General features: G+C 43.8%; 2 non-coding genes across 2 annotated transcripts; both read left to right on the forward strand.

The window, feature by feature from the left end:
- Positions 1 to 2,495: 2,495 nt before the first annotated feature.
- LOC138560793 (U6 spliceosomal RNA) lies at positions 2,496 to 2,602 on the forward strand. Its single transcript, XR_011299259.1, has one exon. It is a non-coding gene; the product is annotated as a U6 spliceosomal RNA (small nuclear RNA).
- Positions 2,603 to 7,970: 5,368 nt separating this feature from the next.
- On the forward strand, positions 7,971 to 8,077 carry LOC138560794 (U6 spliceosomal RNA). The gene has a single exon (XR_011299260.1). It is a non-coding gene; the product is annotated as a U6 spliceosomal RNA (small nuclear RNA).
- Positions 8,078 to 8,790: the final 713 nt, after the last annotated feature.

Genomic DNA, 8,790 nt, shown 5'->3' on the forward strand with positions numbered 1-8,790 from the left:
GGAATGAAAATGGGAAAATAGAATTGGCCCCTGCTTCAAAGGATGACACGCACATTCGTAAAGCATTCACTATTTTTGGCACACGACAGGACAGAAACTTTCTTAATCTGCAAGTATTTATTTTTTAATACATCTTTTTTTAATGAAGATTGAAATTGTATTTTCATACATAATACACGACAACACAATACATTTTGGGCCAAATTCAACACTAATGCCTCGGGAGACTTTTACTTGTGAGTCCTATTGACTGAATGAACAGCCCCATCTCCTTCAATTTCTTGACTTGTACTTTTAGAAGTGGCACGCTGCTTTTGTTTTTTATCCCATTCTACCAAACTGAGTATTATCACTTTTCCTCTTGTTGTGCACTCCAGCGTCAACTGCTTTAAGGAGCTATTTGCAAACATCGCTCTGAACTACAGCTTTACTTGCTTCTAGGCCTTAATCTTTAATTGTGGCTTAGCAGTGTACTCCGGATTTGGCTGCTTTTAGTTGGTTAATTCTTTTTTTATTTCTGTAACTTTCAAACAGTCCCATTGTGAAATACCATTGTCACAATGTGCTGCAGTGCAGGAAAACTTAAAATGAATGGTAGGGAGAGGAAGAGGGAGGGGGGGGTTATGGGGGATGGGAAGGAGGGAGGGAGGGAGGGAGGGAGGGAGGAGAGAGAGACAGAGAGAGAGAAAACAAAGAAAATATGGTTTTCGGTGGCTATGTGTTTGCATGGAAAAGATTTTAGGCTTTTAATCATGTGGAAAGGGGCTCTGTGGCTGGCATGGCAGCCTGTTGATGCTTTGTTGAGTTGCTTGGAACATGCAAGGAAGGAGACCTGAAGCACTCCCGACCAGGTTGCATGTCTCCAAGTTACTGAAATCCCACAGACCTTCTCCCCGTGCCACAAAGTTCTGGGAGATGAGCTCTGCAGTTGTTCCCCACAAGTCGCCAAGCTCCCCAGATTTACTTTCTCAGAGTTGCTAGTTACTGCTACCCTACCTCGACCACTATATTTTGCCCAGATACTTGCTACTGTGGAGTAAGCAGGGGTAAGAAAGAGAGCGAGGGGGTTTGCCTATGCAAATCATCTGCCAGGATCCTACCTGGGAGGTCATTCCATCTCACCAGCTGACACCTGGGCAGCGGCAGGTAATTTGGAGAACAGATATATACGGACAGGCCACAAAGCAAAGGCTGAGCTGTTGATTGAGGATCCCTTTTGCCATGTCTCCCCAAGTTACAGAGGTCCAGAAAATTCCACCCTCAGCTCTCATAGAGAGGTCCTTGGCCGATCGTGGCCGATCAGAGGAGGGAAGTGTCGGAGGTGACTGCACACTGCCTCACCTTCACTGCTTTCTACAGTGGTAATGCTTTTGCAGAAGGGGCCTGTACAAGTGATTTTGTTCTGCGCTGTGGGAAAGTGACATTTATCCACTGACATTAACCAAACTACTTGCGCTGTTCAACGCACATGCATGCAGAGAAATAATGTTATGTTTTTTGGGGAAGATCTAGAGGGTCCTGCTGATGATTCTTTTAAGCTGTCTGCTACTCTTGCTTTTACATAGGGTCTTCCCTGCCCAGGAATGTTTAAGGTATACTGTATGTCCCTCTCTTACAATGAAAACTCTGTTGAAAGCACAGAGGTACATAGGAATGGATCTGTTAAGAAATGAGACAAAAAGCCTGGAAAATGTAGAAACAGGTAGTATTTGGACTTAGCACATTTGACTGTGAGTTAGTTTATTGTATCAGTTGACCCACTGACCCCCTTACCTTTTGTGTAATACTTTTGCTCTCAGTGGGGTTGCCCAAAGTTCCCTTCTTAAAGCGGCTTTCTTATAAAAAAATCCTAGACCTGCTTTTTGTGGCACACATGCCTCATATCCCGTTGCAGTTGATAAAGTCACATCATCTCCCACCAGTACAAGCTGTAAAAGATTTCCAGGGCTTATCCAAGCAAACTAGACGTGGGTCGAAGGTTGAGCAATCCTTAAATCAGCAGCAAAGTTAAAATTGAAATCAGCCTCAGAATCCTTTATAGGATGGTCCAACATCTGTTGCTTACAGGGCTCAATCGGACAGCCTCTGGTGCTGACTCCTTAAGCCACCTCCTGTTTTTGCCTTGTCCTTGATACAGCCATGGGCCCACATACACTCAGAGGTACCGAGTTTTTCTCATGTCTATTGGGTCTATTGTGATGCTCTCAGGCTTGTATGACCCAGCCATTGTGATGGGGAGGGGGTTTTCATTTTGCAAGCACCCTGGACCATTAATCTTTATATCTTTAAATATAATTGGCATTAAACTAAAACCCTTTAGGGCCAGATCAATAGAGCAGCAAAGAATGCTTATTCGTTGTTGTTTGCCTCTTCATTTCATACCACCCGATATCTAAATGGTGTTTGGACTTTCTGCCCTCTGAAATAAGGACATTTGGTATGGCAAACCTTTGACCAGAGGTCCTAATCAATGGTTTGATTGACTCTCCCTTTGCGCTTGCTTCTGCAACACATGTACTAATATTGGAATGATAATGGGAAATTTAAATCGGCCCCTGCTCTAAAGGATGACACGCACATTCGTAAAGCATTCACTATTTTTGGAACATGACTGGACAGAAACTTTCTTAATTTGCAAGTGTTGATTTTTTAATAGATCTTTCTTTATTGAAGATTGAAATTGTATGTTCATTCATATTACACGACAACACAATGCATTTTGCGCCAAATTCAACACTAATGCCTCAGGAGCCTTTTACTTGTGAGTCCTCTTGACTGAATGAACAGCCCCGTCCCCTTCACTTTCTTGACTTGTACTTTTACAAGTGGCACGCTTCTTTTGTTTTTTTTTTATCCCATTCTACCAAACTCAGTATTATCACTTTCCCCCTTGTTGTGCACTCCAGCGTAAACTGCTTTAAGGTGCTATTTGCAAATATCGCTCTGAACTACAGCTTTACTTGCTTCTGGGCCTTAATCTTTAAATGGGGCTGAGCAGTGTACTCCGGGTTTGGCTGCTTTTAGTTGGTTGATTTCTTTTTTGATTTCTGTAACTTTCAAACAGTCCCATTGTGAAATACCATTGCCACAATGTGCTGCAGTGCATGAAAACTTAAAATTAATGGTAGGGAGAGGGAGAGGGGCTGGGGGGAAGAGAGAGTGCGGGAGGGTGGGAGGGAGCGAGGGAAGGAGACAGGGAGGAGAGAGAGAGAAAACAAAGAAAATATGGTATTTGGGGGCTATGTATTTGCATGGAAAAGATTTTAGCCTTTTAATCAAGTGGAAAGGGGCTCTGTGGTTGGTATCTCAGCCTGTTGATGCTTTGTTGAGTTGCTTGGAACATGCAAGGAAGGAGACCTGAAGCACTCCCGACCAGGTTGCATGTCTCCAAGTTACTGAAATCCAACAGACCTCCTCCCTGTGCCACAAACTTCTGGGCACTGAGCTCTGCAGTTGTTCCCCACAGGTCGCCAAGTGTCCCAGATTTACTTTCTCAGAGTTGCTAGTTACTGCTACCCCACCTCGACCACTATATTTTCCCCAGATACTTGCTACTGTGGAGTAAGCAGGGCTAAGAGAGAGGGAGAGGGGGTGTGCCTATGCAAATCATCTGCCAGTATGCTTCCTGGGAGGTCATTCCATCTCACCATCTGACACCTGGGCAGCGGCAGGTAATTTGGAGAACAGACATATTCGGACAGGCCACAGAGCAAAAGCTGGGCCGTTGATTGAGGATCCCTTTAGCCATGTCTCCCTAAGTTACTGAGGTCCAGAAAAATTCCACCCTCAGCTCTTATAGAGAGGTCCTTGGCCGATCGTGGCCGATCAGGGTCGGGGGTGGGGGGACTGCACACTGCCTCACCTTTTCACTGCTTTCTACAGCGGTAATGCTTTTGCAGAAGGGGCCTGTACAAGTGATTTTGTCTGCGCTGTGGGAAAGTGACATTTATCCACTGACATTAACCAAATTACTTGCGCTGTTCAACGCACATACATGCATAGAAATCATGTTATGTTTTTTGGGGAAGGTCTAGAGGGTCCTGCTGATGATTTATTAAGCTGTCTGCTACTCTTGCTTTTACATAGTCTTCCCTGCCCAGGCATGTTTAAGGCATACTGTATGTCCCTCCATTACAATGAAAACTCTGTTGAAAGCACAGAGGTACATAGGAATGGATCTGTTAAGAACTGAAACAAAAAGCCTGGAAAAATGTCGAAACGCGTAGGATTTGGGCTTACAATTAACTGACTCACATTCAGATGTGCTATCCCTTGCCCCCCTGACCCCCTTTCCTTTTGTGTAATCCTTTTGTTCTCAGTAGGGTTTTCCAAAGTGGCTTTCAAATAAAAGATCATAGACCTGCATTTTGTGGCACACATGCCTCATATCCCGTTGCTCTTGATAAACTCACATCATCTCCCACCAATACAAGCTGTAAAAGATTTTCAGGGCTTAGCCAAGCAAACTAGACGCGGGTCGAAGGTTGAGCAATCCTTTAATCAGCAGCAAAGTTAACATTGAAATAAGCCTCAGAATCTCTTAAAGGATGGTCCAACATCTGTTGCTGGCAGTGCGCAATGGGGCAGCCTGGGTGCTGACACCTTAAGCCATCTCCTATTCTTGCCTTGTCCTTGATCCAGCCATGGGCCCACATACACTCAGAGGTACAGAGTGTTTCTCATGTCTCTGGGTCTGCTGTGATGCTCTCACTCTTGCATCACCCAGCCATCGTGATGGGGAGAGGGGTGTCGATTTGCAAGCACCGTTGAGCATGAATCTTTTTATCTTTAAATATAATTGGCATTAAACCAAACCCTTTAGGACCAGATCAATAAAGCAGCAAAGAATGCTGATGTATTGCTGTTTGCCGCTTAATTCCATACCATCCGACATCTAAATGGTGTTTGGTCAAACGTTTGCCATATCAAATGTCCTTATGTTAAAGAGCAGAAAGTCCAGAGGTCCTAATCAATGGTTTGGTTGGCTCTCCCTTTGCGCTTGCCTTAAGGCGTCAGCCCGATTGCGCCCTGCAAGCAACCAGTGTTGGCCCATCCTTTAAGAGATTCTGAAGCTGATTTCAATGTTATTTTTGCTGCTGATTTAAGGATTGCTCAACCTTCGGCCCACGTCTAATTTCCTTGGCTATGCCCTTGACATCTTTTACAGCTTGTATTGGTGGGAGATGATGTGAGTTTATCAAGAGCAACGGGATATGAGGCATGTGGGCCATAAAAAACATGTCTAGGATCTTTTTTTATAAGAAAGTCTCTTTAAGTAGGGAACTTTGGACAACACTGCTGAGAGCAAAAGGATTACACAAAAGGTAAGCGGGTCAGTGGGTCAAGGGATAGCACATCTGACTGTGAGTCCGTTTATTGTAAGTCCAAATCCTACCTGTTTCAACATTTTTCCAGGCTTTTTGTTTCATTTCTTAACAGATCCATTCCTATGTACCTCAGCAAAACATGTACTAATATTGGAATGAAAATGGGAAAATAGAATTGGCCCCTGCTTCAAAGGATGACACGCACATTCGTAAAGCATTCACTATTTTTGGCACACGACAGGACAGAAACTTTCTTAATCTGCAAGTATTTATTTTTTAATACATCTTTTTTTAATGAAGATTGAAATTGTATTTTCATACATAATACACGACAACACAATACATTTTGGGCCAAATTCAACACTAATGCCTCGGGAGACTTTTACTTGTGAGTCCTATTGACTGAATGAACAGCCCCATCTCCTTCAATTTCTTGACTTGTACTTTTAGAAGTGGCACGCTGCTTTTGTTTTTTATCCCATTCTACCAAACTGAGTATTATCACTTTTCCTCTTGTTGTGCACTCCAGCGTCAACTGCTTTAAGGAGCTATTTGCAAACATCGCTCTGAACTACAGCTTTACTTGCTTCTAGGCCTTAATCTTTAATTGTGGCTTAGCAGTGTACTCCGGATTTGGCTGCTTTTAGTTGGTTAATTCTTTTTTTATTTCTGTAACTTTCAAACAGTCCCATTGTGAAATACCATTGTCACAATGTGCTGCAGTGCAGGAAAACTTAAAATGAATGGTAGGGAGAGGAAGAGGGAGGGGGGGGTTATGGGGGATGGGAAGGAGGGAGGGAGGGAGGGAGGGAGGAGAGAGAGACAGAGAGAGAGAAAACAAAGAAAATATGGTTTTCGGTGGCTATGTGTTTGCATGGAAAAGATTTTAGGCTTTTAATCATGTGGAAAGGGGCTCTGTGGCTGGCATGGCAGCCTGTTGATGCTTTGTTGAGTTGCTTGGAACATGCAAGGAAGGAGACCTGAAGCACTCCCGACCAGGTTGCATGTCTCCAAGTTACTGAAATCCCACAGACCTTCTCCCCGTGCCACAAAGTTCTGGGAGATGAGCTCTGCAGTTGTTCCCCACAAGTCGCCAAGCTCCCCAGATTTACTTTCTCAGAGTTGCTAGTTACTGCTACCCTACCTCGACCACTATATTTTGCCCAGATACTTGCTACTGTGGAGTAAGCAGGGGTAAGAAAGAGAGCGAGGGGGTTTGCCTATGCAAATCATCTGCCAGGATCCTACCTGGGAGGTCATTCCATCTCACCAGCTGACACCTGGGCAGCGGCAGGTAATTTGGAGAACAGATATATACGGACAGGCCACAAAGCAAAGGCTGAGCTGTTGATTGAGGATCCCTTTTGCCATGTCTCCCCAAGTTACAGAGGTCCAGAAAATTCCACCCTCAGCTCTCATAGAGAGGTCCTTGGCCGATCGTGGCCGATCAGAGGAGGGAAGTGTCGGAGGTGACTGCACACTGCCTCACCTTCACTGCTTTCTACAGTGGTAATGCTTTTGCAGAAGGGGCCTGTACAAGTGATTTTGTTCTGCGCTGTGGGAAAGTGACATTTATCCACTGACATTAACCAAACTACTTGCGCTGTTCAACGCACATGCATGCAGAGAAATAATGTTATGTTTTTTGGGGAAGATCTAGAGGGTCCTGCTGATGATTCTTTTAAGCTGTCTGCTACTCTTGCTTTTACATAGAGTCTTCCCTGCCCAGGAATGTTTAAGGTATACTGTATGTCCCTCTCTTACAATGAAAACTCTGTTGAAAGCACAGAGGTACATAGGAATGGATCTGTTAAGAAATGAGACAAAAAGCCTGGAAAATGTAGAAACAGGTAGTATTTGGACTTAGCACATTTGACTGTGAGTTAGTTTATTGTATCAGTTGACCCACTGACCCCCTTACCTTTTGTGTAATACTTTTGCTCTCAGTGGGGTTGCCCAAAGTTCCCTTCTTAAAGCGGCTTTCTTATAAAAAAATCCTAGACCTGCTTTTTGTGGCACACATGCCTCATATCCCGTTGCAGTTGATAAAGTCACATCATCTCCCACCAGTACAAGCTGTAAAAGATTTCCAGGGCTTATCCAAGCAAACTAGACGTGGGTCGAAGGTTGAGCAATCCTTAAATCAGCAGCAAAGTTAAAATTGAAATCAGCCTCAGAATCCTTTATAGGATGGTCCAACATCTGTTGCTTACAGGGCTCAATCGGACAGCCTCTGGTGCTGACTCCTTAAGCCACCTCCTGTTTTTGCCTTGTCCTTGATACAGCCATGGGCCCACATACACTCAGAGGTACCGAGTTTTTCTCATGTCTATTGGGTCTATTGTGATGCTCTCAGGCTTGTATGACCCAGCCATTGTGATGGGGAGGGGGTTTTCATTTTGCAAGCACCCTGGACCATTAATCTTTATATCTTTAAATATAATTGGCATTAAACTAAAACCCTTTAGGGCCAGATCAATAGAGCAGCAAAGAATGCTTATTCGTTGTTGTTTGCCTCTTCATTTCATACCACCCGATATCTAAATGGTGTTTGGACTTTCTGCCCTCTGAAATAAGGACATTTGGTATGGCAAACCTTTGACCAGAGGTCCTAATCAATGGTTTGATTGACTCTCCCTTTGCGCTTGCTTCTGCAACACATGTACTAATATTGGAATGATAATGGGAAATTTAAATCGGCCCCTGCTCTAAAGGATGACACGCACATTCGTAAAGCATTCACTATTTTTGGAACATGACTGGACAGAAACTTTCTTAATTTGCAAGTGTTGATTTTTTAATAGATCTTTCTTTATTGAAGATTGAAATTGTATGTTCATTCATATTACACGACAACACAATGCATTTTGCGCCAAATTCAACACTAATGCCTCAGGAGCCTTTTACTTGTGAGTCCTCTTGACTGAATGAACAGCCCCGTCCCCTTCAATTTCTTGACTTGTACTTTTACAAGTGGCACGCTTCTTTTGTTTTTTTTTTATCCCATTCTACCAAACTCAGTATTATCACTTTCCCCCTTGTTGTGCACTCCAGCGTAAACTGCTTTAAGGTGCTATTTGCAAATATCGCTCTGAACTACAGCTTTACTTGCTTCTGGGCCTTAATCTTTAAATGGGGCTGAGCAGTGTACTCCGGGTTTGGCTGCTTTTAGTTGGTTGATTTCTTTTTTGATTTCTGTAACTTTCAAACAGTCCCATTGTGAAATACCATTGCCACAATGTGCTGCAGTGCATGAAAACTTAAAATTAATGGTAGGGAGAGGGAGAGGGGCTGGGGGGAAGAGAGAGTGCGGGAGGGTGGGAGGGAGCGAGGGAAGGAGACAGGGAGGAGAGAGAGAGAAAACAAAGAAAATATGGTATTTGGGGGCTATGTATTTGCATGGAAAAGATTTTAGCCTTTTAATCAAGTGGAAAGGGGCTCTGTGGTTGGTATCTCAGCCTGT

This window comes from Ambystoma mexicanum, unplaced genomic scaffold (genome assembly GCF_040938575.1).
Source record: "Ambystoma mexicanum isolate Mex_15411 unplaced genomic scaffold, UKY_AmexF1_1 Mex_scaf48, whole genome shotgun sequence".
Classification (NCBI taxonomy): domain Eukaryota; kingdom Metazoa; phylum Chordata; class Amphibia; order Caudata; family Ambystomatidae; genus Ambystoma; species Ambystoma mexicanum.